The 16,812-nt window shown below is 46.7% G+C and overlaps 1 long non-coding RNA gene across 1 annotated transcript in view; it reads right to left on the reverse strand.

Annotated features, from left to right (window-relative positions):
• Positions 1 to 553: 553 nt before the first annotated feature.
• LOC138581785 (uncharacterized) overlaps positions 554 to 16,812 on the reverse strand; it is a 108,862-nt gene continuing 92,603 nt past the window's right edge. The window contains exon 3 of the long non-coding RNA XR_011304782.1: positions 554 to 1,197. This is a non-coding gene — a long non-coding RNA (uncharacterized lncRNA). The remainder of the gene's footprint in view (positions 1,198 to 16,812) is intronic.

Here is a 16,812-nt window from a genome sequence, read left to right on the forward strand (position 1 = left end):
TAATTAACGCACACTTGTGTGCTTACCTTACTATGGTTTGTGCACTTTTCAAGCCACCTTTTATAAGCATAGACATTTATAACATATTTCTATGTTTATAAAAGACGTCTTGAAACGTAAACAATTCAAGGCATCTTTTATAAAGCGTTGAGGACGGACAAAACCCGAGGTGGCTTTGTCCATCGACAAAGCTTTATAAAAGATGCCTTGAATTGTGCACGTTTCAAGCGGTCTTTTATAAACATAGAAATATTTCTACGTTTATAAAAGATGGCTTAAAACGTATACAATTCAAGGCATCTTTTATAAAGATTTGCTAACGGAGATAGGCGCCTCGGGCTCAGTGATCTCTGCTCTGAGCAGATAGATCACTGAGCCCGAGGCGCCTTTCACCCTCTGCGAACCCACGGGCTCTGTGATCTAATCTGCATATTAGATCATGGAGCCCGCAGGTTCGCTGAGGGTCAGTGACCTGGCGAGGGCAAACAAAGGAACTGTAACTTCCCTGATGACCCCTCAGATGAGGGGTCATCAGGGAAGTTACAGTGACTGACAGAAGTGCCAGCCAGCCTCAGCGACGCTGTGCCTGGCTGGCACTTCTGTCAGCTCGCCTGAAATTAAACTGGCGGGCGCATCTCCCGTCGCGGCTGCGGCCGTGGCGGGATAATGCATCCGCCAATGTTGTGTGGGATGGGGGGCCCCAGCAGAGCCCCGGCTCAGTCCCACTTTTTGGAGACTGCCGGGGCCCGGCCCCGGCAGGCCCCAGCCCACTTAAAGCACAGGTAATACAGTTGATGCCTTTGTCTAGAGGAAGCAAGGAGTAGAGAGGAAGGAGAAGGGGTAGGCATGAGCACTAGTCCAGTTTGCTGAGCACAAGAGTGAAGATTAGAGTTTTTGTAGAGCGGTTAGTAAGAAAAGGTCAGAATTTCCAGACTTTGAGGATGTTAACACAAGAAGCAGTGGTAGTGATGAATTGTTGCAGTTGTATGTCGCTATCAAAGAGGACCCCAAGATCGCGAGCCTTGGGTGATAGAGCAAAAAGGTGAGAGAGGAAAGAGATGGGAGAGGGGATGGTAGGGATGGCATTGGAAACTGGTATAAAGATGACTTCCATTTTTGAAGAGTTCAGCATGCTGCAGTGGCGAGCCATCCGGTGACAAATAGCAGTGAAACCGTTTGTAATCTCTTCCAAGATCGCTGTGGTGAAGGAGGGAAAGAAGAACAATATTTCAGTGTCATCAGCATAAAGGTTCAGCAAAAAAGTCAGCAATTACCCACTAAATGCTGTGTCTGCAGCCATCTAACACTGATCACTCTTTTTGAAGTGCTCCGTTGATAATTAAGAAATGCCCTGTGTCTTTCGTTGTACTTTAAATGCAAAGCCCACAAGACAGAACATCAGGAAGAGAGCTCTCTTAGCACTGGCTAGTAACCTCTGACTGGCCTATAGGGCAATGCCCGAACCAAAAACACAAAATGCTAGTGTGGGACACTTTCTGGTCAAAGTGGGCCCCTTTTATGGCCAATGTGGGCCAGTTTGAAGAGTTACTTCACTATGAGGCTAATAGTTTTGACCAGTGTTGCTGAATAAATATTCTTTCAGTTGCACAATTTGCATTATATTTGATCAAAACACTCCACCTTGGGCAGTACTCAGTCTTTCACAAAAGCAATGAATCACCATTTGCCAGCACTGTGGGCCTCTTTTTCATTGGTGCCGAGACAATGTTATGCCCCAGTCTGACGCTCCTGGCTACAAACAGTTGATGGTGCGTCCCAGGCACCCTTCTACCCCAGGAAACAGCCCTGGCATGGAAGATTGAAGGGGTGAAACGCCAGATGATGTGAACGCATTGGTCACTGGCAGCGATTGGTATGCAGCCCCAACACTGAGGGGGCCATTGAGGTAGAGTCTCTGAATCGGTGCCCGCCTCTGTATTGACAGACATAGAAAGTGGTTTGCGATGGCACGTGCAAGCTATGCACGTTCTGTATTTGACGGTTATTAGAGGAGTGAGGGGAGCAAAGTCAGAGTTCGGGCTTAAGAGCAGTGCAGGAGACTGATAGGGCTCAGCACAGGTAACCTTGGTCCAAAACTCTGAAGAGTGTCGAAACATTTCTTGAGGGAGACCATGGAAGGGGTACTCAGACGCCTCACAAGTAGTTTTGACTTAAAGCCCACCCTCTGTCATTTGAAGGGTTAGGCCCCTGCCTCCCAAACTCTGTCTCTATTTGAACCCTTGGATGCAATATCTATCACCTGGCCATGACTGAGCCAGAGGGGCTAGAGGGGTTGAGCACCCCACTTAAAGCCCTCCTCTGTCTTGTGGCACCCCACTGCCACCAGTTAGGCTGGTATGCTGGTGTTTCCACTTACTTATAAAACTATGCACAGGAGTGAACTGTACTGCGCTGCTGACTATAGCCCTTAGGCTGTCGTTGCACCAGTGTTGCACACCCTGCATGCTCTTGCTTCCACTACCTGGAGAGTAGGCGTCCAGCTGCACTAGTCCCTCAGCGTACCAGAGAGAACTTGAAGACTGAAGTAGTGTAAAGCTAAGTGTGAAGGTCTCTGTTGTTGTGTGCATGTGTGTTTCAAATGGCATGCAATGTATGTGTTTCTATGAGTTTGAATAAGTGAGTGTGTGTGTGTTCATGCAAGTCTGTGTGCCCACGTGCATGTTTCTGCTACTGCATGTGTGAATTAACTGAGGGACTGTATGTGCACGTGCGTTGGTTGCATTGTTTTCTTTCACGAGGGATGTACCAGTATCATGAAAGTAAAATGCAGCGACTATGCAGACATATATTTTGAGCGTATCACTTTAAAAATGATTTAGAGTAGGCATGCTGGCATATAGTATGAGCACATCTTCATGAAAACTATTTACAGGGACAATGCTAGCATGTATTTTGGGCACAAATTCATGTAAGTGATTTAACCTTGCAATGCTGGCATACATCGTAGACACAGCTTCGTGAAAGTGTTTTACAGTGTCCAAGCCAGCATATATTGTGGATGCAGCATCATCAAAGTGATTTACAATGGCAATGTTGGTATATGGTGTGTATGCAGCTTCATGAAAGTGATTTGAAGTGACACATCCAGCATGTATTATTGGCACAGCATCCTCAAAGTGATTTCCAATGGCAATGCTGGCATATGTTGTGGGCACAGCTTTGTGAAAGTGATTTACAGTGGCAATGCAGGCATTATTTTGGGCATAACATTATCAACGTGATAGACCGTGGCAATGGTGGCATATATTATATTGTGGGTGCAGCTTCATTGATGTGATTTACCCTGTCAATGCTGGTGGACGCAGCATCATGTAAGTAATGTACAATGGCAATGCTGGCATATGTTGTGGGAACATTTTCTTGAAAGTGATTCACGATTGCAACCTGGCATATCTTGTGGACACAAAAATCATGCAAAATGTTGCACAATACTTCTGTGTATTGTTTGTGAAATAGTATCTGTTGCATTTGTTCATGTTATACCCTAGAAAACTGATTGTACATTTTGCTTTTTGCTGCCATTTTTCTATTAAAAAAACGAGTGCTGTAAAATGCACCTTTCCAACCCATTATTTCTAAAATATTCCCAGGGTGTGGCTCCCCCTGAACCACCATATGTTAATTTGGGCTCACTTGCTATGTTTGTTCTCTAGCACTATTTAAGGGGGTTATTTAAGCCCACGCTATGCATATATTCACTAGCTGCAAATGCATCATTGAAAATGTCTGTACCTCCTTAAGAGTCTACCCGCCCCAAACACCAAAAGCTGCCTCCACCATTGCAGAAAGGGTTTTATTGAGTACTCAAAGAGGTGTGAGTTCCTCCATAGCTGCAACCCTGCTTTTTACCATCAGCAGGCAACGTATCATTGCTTCAACTGCAGAAGGCGGCAGCTTTGATTCTGACTGCCACAAGAGGGGTACACATGAATCCGGATATAATTGCTGATTGACTCAGAGACCTCCTGTGCTCTCTCCTTGGATGGGGCCCCCGGAGGGTTTCCATGATTCAAAGCAGGAAGTGCCAATGTGTTCCAGAGCATAAACATCACATATTATATTTGACAGAATGTGGCTGAGGCTATGAGTGTGCTGCCTAACTGTTGTGGAAAGTACATTTGGATTACACCTGTAATGTGTTTATGTTGACTGTAGGCCATACATTTTGTGCGTTCACCACATTATAACTTAAATAACTGTTTACCCTTTCGGTTGGGAATCTATTGCTCATCGGAAATAAACATGTCCCTACATTTGAATGCCACAATGCTTCAGAAGTCAGTGTATTACGCACACGTTGCAGAGATGTGTTCACATGCTAGATCACAGTACCACATTCTGAAAATGCCAACTTAGACTTTCCGCTCTCTCTGTGGTTGATACCCTTGAGTGCACATATACCATAGTGATAGTAACATGGCATAGTGTCTCGGGAAGATAGCTCAGGAGCAACACGCTCACCTTAGCGATCCCCGGGCTTGCGCTTAGAAACCTCTGGGTATTAAGCGCCTTATAAATAAACAATTATAAATTATAACACCTGATGTTCTATAAAACTAATTACTTGCACTAGATACCACTAGCTGTACAAATTAATATAGCACCAGTATGGGTTTGTTTTTTCCTATTGTGGGTTGTGAAATCTGGGCATTCACCCCAATGGAGGGCATAAAGTGTTATTCGGGAGACGTGTCACCAAAACGGAGACTTTGGAGTCTTGAGGGTCACATCCCAGATTTTCCACCAGATGATACAATGATCCTGGACAAATCAATTAATCTCACTGTACACAGCACTGGGCTGTGTTCTATGAAAAGTGTTGCCTTCTCTCATTCTGGTGACATTGTTTACATAGCCCATCGCCTGCTCTTTATTTTCATGTATGCCATCTGAATGGAAAGGATTCCAGACAGAAGAGAGTTGACCAAATGTCACAGGGCTCTGATGAACTTATGACCACGCCTGCTTATTTGGCACAAACAAATATTTTAGTTCAATTTGAAACGCTCTTCTACACATAATGAAAAAAAATCAGAATTCTGTGAGCTGGGTATATTTAAAGGTTTGCAAGACACTAGTGAAACCCAATGAAATGTTTTAGGCTGGCGTCAATTAGTATTCTGCAACTTGCATCCCTCACTGGACGGTGGGGATAACAAAGCTAGAATCATTCTCCTTTGCATAATATGTTGCTATGATATATTTTTTTAATTAAAAAATGTCCCTTTGGGGTATCTGATTTGTGTTCTTTCCAAGTCAGGGCTACGAAACAGAGCATTCTAATAGTTCATGAACGTCAGATATTCTCACACATACTGCTCTGCTAAAAGAACTGGGAAACAATGTGGTCAAGTGCAAAATGTGCAGACTGGCCTCCAAACCGAGTTTTCAATCTTAACCGAAGTGTGTGACCCTGGGCAACTCTTTTCATTTCATAGAGCCTAAGCTGTCAAAAATGCTAGTCCCTAAATATTTCACATTTGTCAGCACCTAAGAGTGATTTAGTTTTCAGTGAAGATGCTTCAAACAAGCCTCACACACAGTGTTTGAAGGGTTGCAGTGTTGCTTCTTATATAATAATGGTGACCATTGATATGTTGCAAACCACAAAGTCATTTATTTGCTCACTAATAAACATACGACTTGAAAACCAAGGCCCTCGTCTAATTTCAGTCAGTGTGCGCCTTCCTGGTAGTTTTAATTCGTATTCTAAACGTTTCACACATTACAATGAAAAAAACATATTACACAAGCAATGCTGACAAAAACATAAAACATTGCAAAAATTCATCTCATAACAACCATTTCTAGTCCTTAAAAGTAGACATGATACGGTTAATATAATTTGTAGCTTCAATTTGAGTACAATTTTTTTACTTCCCAAAATACGTAACCAAAGGTTCTTTGGATAAACGTCTAAAGAAAGAATTTCTAAGCAAATGCAATTCCTGATGCTCACTGAATAAGTGTGATGTGTCCATGAGCCTGCTAACCTGAGTGCTCTGTCTATGAGCCTGCTAACCTGAGTGCTCTGTCTATGAGCCTGCTATGCTAACCCGAGGGCTGTGTCCATGAGCCTGCTAACCTGAGTGCTGTGTCCATGAGCCTGCTAACCTGAGTGCTGTGTCTATGAGCCTGCTAACCTGAGTGCTGTGTCCATGAACCTGCTAACCTGAGTGATGTGTCTATGAGCCTGCTAACCTGAGTGCTTTGTCTATGAGCCTGCTAACCTGAGTGCTGTGTCCCTCAGCCTGCTAACCTGAGGGCTGTGTCCATGAGCCTGCTAACCTGAGTGCTGTGTCCATGAGCCTGCTAACCCGAGTGCTGTGTCCATGAGCCTGCTAACCCGAGTAATGTGTCCATGAGTCTGCTAACCTGAGTGCTGTGTCCGTGAGCCTGCTAACCTGAGTGGTGTCCATGAGCCTGCTAACCCGAGTGCTCTGTCCATGAGCCTGCTAACCCGAGTGCTGTGTCATGAGCCTGCTAACCCGAGTGATGTGTCCATGAGTCTGCTAACCTGAGTGCTGTGTCCATGAGCCTGCTAACCTGAGTGGTGCCCATGAGCCTATGAGCCTGCTATGCTAACCTGAGTGCTGTGTCCATGAGCCTGCTAACCTGAGTGCCGTGTCTATGAGCCTGCTAACCTGAGTGCTGTGTCCATGAGCCTGCTAACCTGAGTGATGTGTCTATGAGCCTGCTAACCTGAGTGCTTTGTCTATGAGATTGCTAACCTGAGTGCTGTGTCCATCAGCCTGTTAACCTGAGTGCTGTGTACATGAGCCTGCTAACCTGAGTGCTGTGTCAATGAACCTGCTAACCTGAGTGCTGTGTCAATGAACCTGCTAACCTGAGAGCTGTGTCTATGAGCCTGCTAACCGGAGGGCTGTGTCCATGAGTCTGCTAACCCGAGTGATGTGTCCATGAGCCTGCTAACCTGAGTGCTGTGTCCATGAGCCTGCTAACCTGAGTGGTGTCCATGAGCCTGCTAACCCGAGTGCTGTGTCCATGAGCCTGCTAACCCGAGTGCTGTGTCATGAGCCTGCTAACCCGAGTGATGTGTCCATGAGCCTGCTAATCTGAGTGCTGTGCCTATGAGCCTGTTAACCTGAATGCTGTGTTTGTGGTGGGACACGTGTACCTTTTTCATATGGCTACTGATCCGGGCCTTTTATCAACAGTTCAGCCTGCAAGCCTTAATTTTGGCTGCTACTGAATAAGAAAAAACCTCTACCTATGCTTGCACATGCCACTTGCCTATGATTATGATTCCAGTAAGAATGAAGCGGGTAGAGAGACTTGGACAGAGTACCATGCTAATGTTGATCGCTGCATTGTCAGCAGATAATGCTTTGGGTCATGAGTGGCACAAGGAGCTGGAACTAGAGATTCTGAATCCATTCATGTCTTTGGTTGGGGGCAAACATGCCTGTGCCCCAGACCACGAAATTCCTAACGATGGCCCTTGATCAACTGCCCACCATAGAGAGACTGACAGTTCCCCCACGGCAGACGTTCTGAAGACTGCCAATATCGATGGATCAATATCTAACCAATAGAAGGCAGCATGATATTTCTACCTAGAGGTGGGCGAGCCTGGTGTGGTCCGGACTGATGCGGACTCAAAGGGGGGCTACAGCCCGAATCGCATTTCGGGCCGGTACCCCTGAACACCACGGGGACCCCCATGGCTGCCTAGCATAAGGGCGACTCAGCCTGCCCACACACCACCCTCGAGCCATGATTTCCTGTCCCGCCCCCAGAAAACATGATTGGCTGGGGGCAGAACAGGAAGTCACTCAGTGTTAATGTTAAAGGTATTTGTATTGTGTACCGTCACCAACGGAATTGGTCCCCAGGCGCTCAGGCGGATCTGTGAACGAGAAGGCGGGGTGGGTTAGTAAGGTGAAGAGGGAGTTAGGATAGAGAGAGAAGTGGTGTCCTGTTGGCGGCTTCAGTTTGGTGTACACTGTGTGCTGACCTTTGGTACGAGTATCGGATTGATGTCAGGCCTTGTGTGCTGTTGGTACAGCTTATGTGTTGTTTGTTTGTTGTTGCAGTTTGGTGAAGTGCGTGCGGCTTGCTGTGCGAGAGGTGGTTGTGTAGGTTATTGTATGAGTTAGGTATGCAGAATTTTTTAGCTTTTTGGTTAGTGGGTTATATGTCTCGCAGCTGACCTTCGCAGTTTGGCTAAATGCCTAGGGTTAAGAATCCTGTATGGTGGGACAGAGGCCCAGGTCTCACAATACACTACGTAGCACCATACAATAGACAAATATGGAGGCTATGCCTAGAATTGGGAGTCCTGTACAGTGGGAAAAGTCACCGGTTCCACAGTAAGTGGGTTTCCGCATATGATAGACAGAGATGGAGGCTACACCTGGATTTGAGGATTCTGTAGAGAGGAGGAGGGGCCTATGTTTCACAGTAAGTTACACCATACAGTAGACATCGATGGGCGCTATACCTGGATTGAGTGTCCTGTGTAGCGGGAGAAAGGCCTAGGTTTCCGCAGTGAGCGTGTTTCCGCATATAATAGACAGATATGGAGGCTACACCTGGATTTGAGGTTTATGTAGAGAGGAGGAGGGGCCTAGGTTTCACAGTAAGTTACACCATACAGTAGACATCGATGGGCGCTATACCTGGATTGAGTGTCCTGTGTAGCGGGAGAAAGGCCTAGGTTTCCGCAGTGAGCGTGTTTCCGCATATAATAGACAGAGATGGAGGCTACACCTTGATTTGAGGTTTATGTAGAGAGGAGGAGGGGCCTAGGTTTCACAGTAAGTTACACCATACAGTAGAAATCGATGGGCGCTATACCTGGATTGAGTGTCCTGTGTAGCGGGAGAAAGGCCTAGGTTTCCGCAGTGAGCGGGTTTCCGCATATAATAGACAGAGATGGAGGCTACACCTGGAATTGAGAATCCTGCAGAGTCGATGCGACGCAGGCTAATGTTCACAATTCTAAGTGCGGCACTTGCCAACATTCACAATCTATATAGATGTGACGCAGGCCAATGTTCACAATTCTAAGTGTGGCACTTGCCAACATTCACAATCTATATAGATGTGACGCAGGCTAATGTTCACAATTCTAAGTGTGGCACTTGCCAACATTCACAATCTATATAGATGTGACGCAGGCTAATGTTCACAATTCTAAGTGTGGCACTTGCCAACATTCACAATCTATATAGATGTGACGCAGGCCAATGTTCACATTAGTATGATATTAGACATTAGAGGCCAATGTTCACAATTCTATCTAAATGCGCCACATGCTAATATTCACAGTTCTAAGCGTGGCACTTGCTAACACTCACAGTCCTATCTAGATGCGACGCAGGCCAATGTCCACAGGACGAGACAGGTGTGCAGCGTTGGGCAGGAGCTACAACAGATTTAATTAAGGTAGGCCCGACTCCCCGCCCTATCTTCCCTTTTGGGGCATTTCTTTCCATTTTGCCGGCGTTGCGCAGGTAAAATGGAAAGAAATGCCCAAATACGAAACAAAAATGAAGTTTGTTTTTGTTTTGGGGGGTGGGGGGACAGGGACGGCCCTACCCATGAAATCGCTGACTCCCCCACTTCTATATCTACCACTGCTACAGGAGCGGTGACAGAAAAAGGGGCCTATGAAACCTAGCGCCGCAGTTTCACAGCACCCCATGAGATCCCTTACAGCGTCAGTTCCACTTCTCGCCACCAGAGGGCAATGTCACGTCTCTTGCACGGTTCCTATCTTTTGGGCGAGTTTCAGAAAGTACTTTTGGTGGTGAATATTAAAACGACATGCCCTCCCTTCCCACCTCCCGAGCAAGACTCCGGTTTCCGGCTTGATTTCCCTTCCGAGTGATTGGCTCTGACAAGTCTGTCTTCTCACTTCATCCCCCGCACCTCCTGTGCTGCTGCACCTCCTCCAAGCTCTTCTCTCCAGAAAGTGTCGTGTTCCGCACCCTCCCACGTACCTCCTGTGCCCCCCAATCTGCTTCTCGCGGTATCCGGCGCCGAGCTGCTGTCCTCTCTCTACCCATCATCACTCGTTCTAACTGTCTTCATTGCTGTAAAGCTCTCCACCTCTCATCAGCCCGAGTCTGACCATCCCTATCACTGGGCGATGCGTGTGCTTCAGGGAACTGATTTTAATCTGTAGGTCAAAGGTTCCAATTCAAGAAAGTTATCTCAGTGGGATAATGTACATCTTGCAGCGACCTGTGTTTCGACTGCACTCCATCAGAGCACATTGCCTGTCCCAGAGAGCAGGGTGCAATCTACAGTCCACAGGTCACATTTATTGGCTTATTTTTGGTGTGGGGGGGGGGGGGAGTGGGGCATGGCAGGCAGTTGTCTCCCTCCGTCCACTCTTGTGGGACTTCAGAACTTCACCCACCCCAGAATTCAAAATGTAATCCTGAAGCTGTCTTCTCTTCCACTGTTCTGCCGCCAGGCGGCAGATGGTCTCAGAGGAACACCTGCACAGTATTTATGTATTCTGCATTTTTAAAGTGCTCACATAGCCCGCAGGCATCGAGACGCTGTTACAGGATTTTTTTTTTTTTGGTTGCATAATTGTTTTTTTGTCTTAGTTGCATATTTATAATGTGCTTAAATGCCCAGAGGTTTCTAAGCACGGACCCAGGGATTGAACCTGTGTTGCTTCGTGCTGTCTTGCTGCCAAGGCAAGCACGTTGCTGCTGAGCTATCCTCCCAGGAGTCATTTAGTCATTTATGGGTGTCATTTAGTGGGAATTGCGAACAGGGTAGCGCCAACGTTAGCACCTACTTGTTGTTGGGTCCCCCTGCATGCCATTTTCAACTTTTGCAGGGAGAGTGCAAAGGCAAAGAGTAAAACAAGGCAAACACATCTTTACTCTTTTCTTTTAAGGCCAGTCTTATAAAAATCTATATGCCGCCTGCAAATGACGCCTTGCAGAAGGCATTTACAGAAGATTCCTATGGAACAGGCCTACTTTTAGCAGGGAGGGGGATTCCAAAGGAACCCAGTTGTGTTGTGCCTGCATGAAAATCTCATTTAAATTCTCAGGTATCCCTTTAACTAAGAGATGCCGTGATCACCTCCATTACCTGGGGCTGCCAGGGGACTTTCTCGGTCTCACTGCCCTGTCGCAGGAACTTTTTTCGTTGATTGCCGGGACCCAGCTCCGGCTAGACTCGGCCCACTTAAAGCCCTGCAAACGAACCCTTAAAGTAACGCTTCCAAACCCTTCCCACTTTGAAACCCCGAAATATCATGATGGATTTCGGTTTTCATGATTGTAGGTCAGGCTAACGATGCCCTTCCCGGCGTGTTACGTGGGATGGGGGTTCCCCCTATAAACACCCTGTTCTTCCCCACCCCCTGCTGCAACATCCATTTTACCCTTACCCTCGAAGCCTCATACTCAAAAATGCAATGTGTTGACATTTCGCCCTGAATAGTAATTGAGAAATAGGAGAGGCTGCACCTGTGCTCTCGAGCTTCGTTCACAGCGCGCAGCACACTCCTAGCCATTCATCTCTCCCTGTATATGCGATTATTAAAAATGATTCCTATTGTCCTGCTTTCCTACCTTAGATGTTTAATGCCAATATGTGAAATTCAAACAAACCAATGAAGCGATAATAAATAATCAAAACATTTCACCCTGAAAAATACATTAACCCGTAACACCTCCCAAAGACCAGCAGTGATTTCCAGCAGTAACGACTGCTCAGGAGAACATTCATTATTGCGACTGACAGACAGCTGTCACTTCCAGGATTTGTGGACACGATATTTTACTAACTCTTGTAAATGACACTACACTCAGCACATCTTACCTTCCCAGTTAAAAGGCACCACTGACACAAAAGTTGCCAATTAATACCCTTATTAAGCAATAAGCCTCGAGCCGCGGGGGCATTACAGAGTCAGGTAATGCCCTGAGGCCCATAGTTCGGGCCAGAAAAAAGAAAATGTCAAAAAAATGGCAGCCGGGGAAGGGAAAACGGACTGGTTGCCATCGGAAGCGGAAGATCACAACGGGATACCCTGAGTATGGATTTCCTATTTTGTGTCTGGGATGTTTGAGCCTGTCTGGTGATGGGAGAGGCATGCAATGGATCCTAGTTGGATGCTTGTCCCGGCAGGTTCCTTTCATCTAAGACCTAGGCATAATATTGGTAACACAGAAACAAATCCTGCTGCTGAGGGCGAGTACCTAACATCCAGCAAAACACTGCCCTCAACGTTGGAAACCACTCGGACACTTCTGCCTTCCAAGAGGATTTGTTGAGCCAACCGGCACCTGCCCATTTGAGCGAACCACAGAGGAGAGGAAGGCAATGAGCAAGCCACTGTTACACGATGGGAGTGGCCGCTGAGCCCCACTGCAAATGCTCTCTACCCACTGATGAGTGCTGGGCAAGCCGGGCTACATTGGCTCTTCTAGATTGCTGTCAAAGGTACCGCGCACAAATGTTTGTTGCGCCTCTTAAAGCTATGATGTGATATTTTATTTATATCGCTCTCATACCCAAGTGTTTCAGAGCGCGACCAGGCCAAGGGAGGGGAACAGGAGAGAACAAAAACAATCATCTTACTAGGCCCAGTGACATTGAGAATGTGCAAGTGCATGGGAAATGGCAGTGCTAAACTGACCCAGTATAGTGGCAAGGGCTCTTGAAATGATAGTGGATGTGTGGCACCTGATATGCCCTGTAAAACAATGGTTCCCCATGGATGCCTCTCTATTTGTTCTGCCACTCTAGCAGCCCCACCAGAGCCTGCGCCACGCAGCATTTATTCAAAGGGCCACCCTTTTAGCTTGTACTGATGCTGGAGTTCGCTGCCAAATCATTTACATATAACTCTCTAAGGAACTTTATCCCCTGAATCTGGTAGTAGGACAGCGTTGGACCTCAGGAACTGACATATTTCTTTCCCATTCACACCAAATCTATGATCAGATCCTCCCTTCTTGTGTGCTCGATACACCTGCAAGTGCTCTTCGACTCATGCATGTGGTCCTAACTCGTGTGGTCTATACACATGTTCACTACACATGCACACGTCACCTGCTGGCCCAGAGTGCATCTCTCTTGACCACCACGACTCTTGACAATGTTTGCCCCTATAATCTCCTCCATTTGCATGCTCCTAGGGGCGATGCCATGGGAGTTTTATCCCACACCTAGTGTTCTTGCGCTTGCTTGCCTGGCTCAGAATTCCATATGGGCTATTTGTGTCCTGCATCCCACAATGTCCCGCAGTTTTCTCACTTGTGCTTGCATCGGCCTCACCACATGTGCCTTACACATGTTTCTCCCAGGGAGGTACTCTCATAGGTTCCTTCCACATAGTCCCCTTAGTTACACAGGTTTCACTGTTCCTGCACAGGTATGGTGTCAGTCAGTTCCAGCCAGTGCTAAGTGCTTTGGCTTGAACACTCTTCCCCCCAGTGACCATTTGGCAGATCCTGGTTCGACTGTGCTTTCTGCTGAGCCTGCCAGCTCCATCAAGCTCCTGTTGGTACTAGGAGCTTTGAACTCACTCCATCACCTCTTGTGTAGCCCGCATGGACAACAGGGATTACCTGCTACTTTGTGTTTCTCTTGAAACCTTTCTGGCGTGTCCTGGCATTCCTTAACCTCTCTGAACTAGCTGTTCCTAGCACAGTCCAGCCTTAGGGAAAGCGTCCATGCAGCCATTCTCTGCAGGCTTCCAATGTGCTCCTGAGTCATGTTTTCAACATACTCTACAGAAATGTTCATCCCCAGCTGTGCCTTGCCATGTGCCTGTGGCACACGCCCTGTTATGAAGTCAGGCATCCATGCTCCCAACATGTCTGAGGTTTCAGCCTTAAAATTCAGGGGTGAAGACCACAATTGACTAAAAGCAGATGCATTATGCTCTTATGAAAACTGATACTACACTTGATCCTAGCTAAAAGGAAGAGAAGTCACAGGCTTCTTTTTATCTGGGTTCAACGTTCAGTAAGATATGGTAGATTGTCACTTTCTGAATCCCCCACTTCATTCATCATTCTCAAGAATCATCAAGACAACCAGTTTACAAACTGTTATTTTACCCTTTGCCTGTGGAAGCAAAAGGTCAGATTAGACAAAGTTTACATTACTTACTCCTCATCGTCGAAGCTGTCGTTGCATGGACCATCAATGACCTCCTGCTTTCTCGGGGGTGGATCATTCTGCAACAGGATTCGGTTGACTTGACTTGGAAAAGAGAAGAGCATCTTTAAAGCAGCACAAGATTCTCCAGCAGGCCTGGATATCTCGCTCTGCATGGAGTCCAGGAACAAACCATGCAATTCTGACTCAGCAGTGATGTTTGTTATAGGAATCAGACTCCCCAGCTCTGTGGACAGGATCCTGAGTCCATCTCTATTGTAGGTCCAGTCCCAGACGAGGTGGTACTTCATCTCATCTGCTGTGCATCCCTAAGGTCATTTCCAGAAGTGGTTGAGTCATTTGGAGTGCATGACGGTTCTTCCCGGCAGTCCCCCTTGGACGGCCATCCAGGCAATGTACGTGTGCTGGTTTTTCAGTCTGTCTGATGCAATGTTCTCCCACAGGGGCTCTACTTTTGTTGAGGGAGGGTGCTGATCTGCACGCAGACGTCCTTCTCCTTGATACGTGACAAGATGGCTCCCACCGTACACTGGTCTGGTGTGACTGCCACTAGCTGGAATTCCCTCACAAATCCTTCGGCTTCTGCATATTCACATGGCACTGCCCAATTGTTGGGGATTCTGAGTGTAACAAGGGGGCCCAAAACAATGACGGAGTGATTTTGGGGGGCTCCCCAGGAATGTTTTTAAAATAATGTGGTGAAATGATGCGTTTTGCAGCACAATTTTTGAGAAAAATCCATATAGTTTATAAATGTTTCTCTAGGAAAATATCCAGTGAATTTCATGATTCAAGGGCAGTCATGCCAGGTGACTATTTTGAGTGGAGGGGTCTAAATATAGCCTAAAATTAGCACGAGCGACCAATCGTAGAACGGGAGCCCAGAATAATTAAGTGGGGAACATATTTTTTAAATAATGTGCAGAACTGGTGCCTTTTATAGCACACATTTGGACAAAATGTTTTTAAAAAGAAATACAATGTACAGTTGGTTTCCTAGGGTAATGCATGAAAGAATCAGGTGATGCCAAGTAACTAAGAGAACACTGCATAGGAGCACTTTATACCATTTTCATGAGGTGGCAGCCACAAACTATGTATGCCAGTAATAGTCAGTGTGTATCTTTTGCATGAGGCTTCTGCCCCAACCTATCTATGCCAGTAATGGCCAGTGTAAATCACTTACAAGAGGCTGCTGCCACAACCTATCTATGCCAGTAACGCTCATTTTAAATTACATGCATAAAATGCTTCATGAATATGATTTAAAGTTACCATTACTGGCATTGATAGGACAAAATATCTATGCAAGTAGTGGTCATTTCAAATCACATGCATGAAGCTGCTGCCACAACCTATCTATGCCAGTAATGGTCACTGTAAATCACTTACAAGAATCTGCTGACACACAACCTATCTATGCCAGGAGTCTCTGCAGGGGATTTACAGTGATCCACATGCATTGTATGGTTGGTCCCTGTATATCCCCAGCAGAGATGATACAAACACTTGCACACACACTCTCATGCCCAGACACACGCACAAACTCTGATGCTAACATGCACATACATACATACATACAGGTACAGCTACGGACTCACTCAACTAGTCATACACACACACACTGCATTACATTTAAACACACACACGCATACATGCATACACGTTATACTTAAATCCCGGGGAGCGCCTGCGCTGCTCATGCAGCAATGGCAATGTGGTTGCCACAGCAATGCTGTGCGTGGGGCGCTGCACTAAACTAATCGGCGCGCCACTCACAGGTTTTTCTTTTTTTAAAAAATATCATCAGGGCTGGTACTCTTCAGAGCTGAGCACCAGTCCTAATGACATTTAACAAAAAACGTTGAGTGGTGCGCTGTACATGCCGGTGCATCAGTCATAGGTTTCCTTTAATGTCATCAGGGCTGGCACTTAGTGACTACACGCCAACGCTTAAGATATAAAAAAAAGACTGAGTGCAGCGCTTCACTGCATTGCACATGTCAGCACACCACTGTTTTCTTTAACTATCACTGAGCACCAGCCCTGCTGGAGGTATTGGTGTAAGTACCGGGCACCAGGGAGGAGCTAGTAGGGGCAACCGACTCCCTGAAACCAATGGCTCTGTCCCCGCCGGTAGCACATTGTTCCCCAGGGCCAGCATCTTGTCCTCAATGGTCAGCTTCCAGAGGCTCTAGAGTCCCCCCTTCTGCTTGTCCTTCACCACTCGTTCATCCCCTGTCCACTCAGTGGCTCTGTCACGTGTGGTCAGCGCTGATCTGAAAGGACAGCGGCTTCTGTACAGTGTTCCCATCATCAGAAACCATGGTCTCCCACTTTGTGCAGTTGATCTTGCCTCCTGATCCTTTGCTGAAGTCCTTGCAGGTCTTTACTAGGGGCCCCGCAGAGCTTCCACCTGCTCAGAAAACCAAGACGTCATCCGTGTGGAGGAAGCACTTCACCCATCTTTGCTGTCACTTCATGGCACCTTTATCCCTCTCATGTCATTGTTCTGACTGATGTGTTCCAGCAGGAGCTCAATGGCACAAACAAACAGAAGAGGTGAGAGTGGACAGCCTTTTCTGACCCCTGACCGCACTGGGATTGAGGTGGTCTTCCAACCGCTAACCATAGCAGTACAAAAACATCTCCATTCAGCAC

This window comes from Ambystoma mexicanum, chromosome 3q (assembly GCF_040938575.1).
Source record: "Ambystoma mexicanum isolate Mex_15411 chromosome 3q, UKY_AmexF1_1, whole genome shotgun sequence".
Taxonomy (NCBI): Eukaryota; Metazoa; Chordata; class Amphibia; order Caudata; family Ambystomatidae; genus Ambystoma; species Ambystoma mexicanum.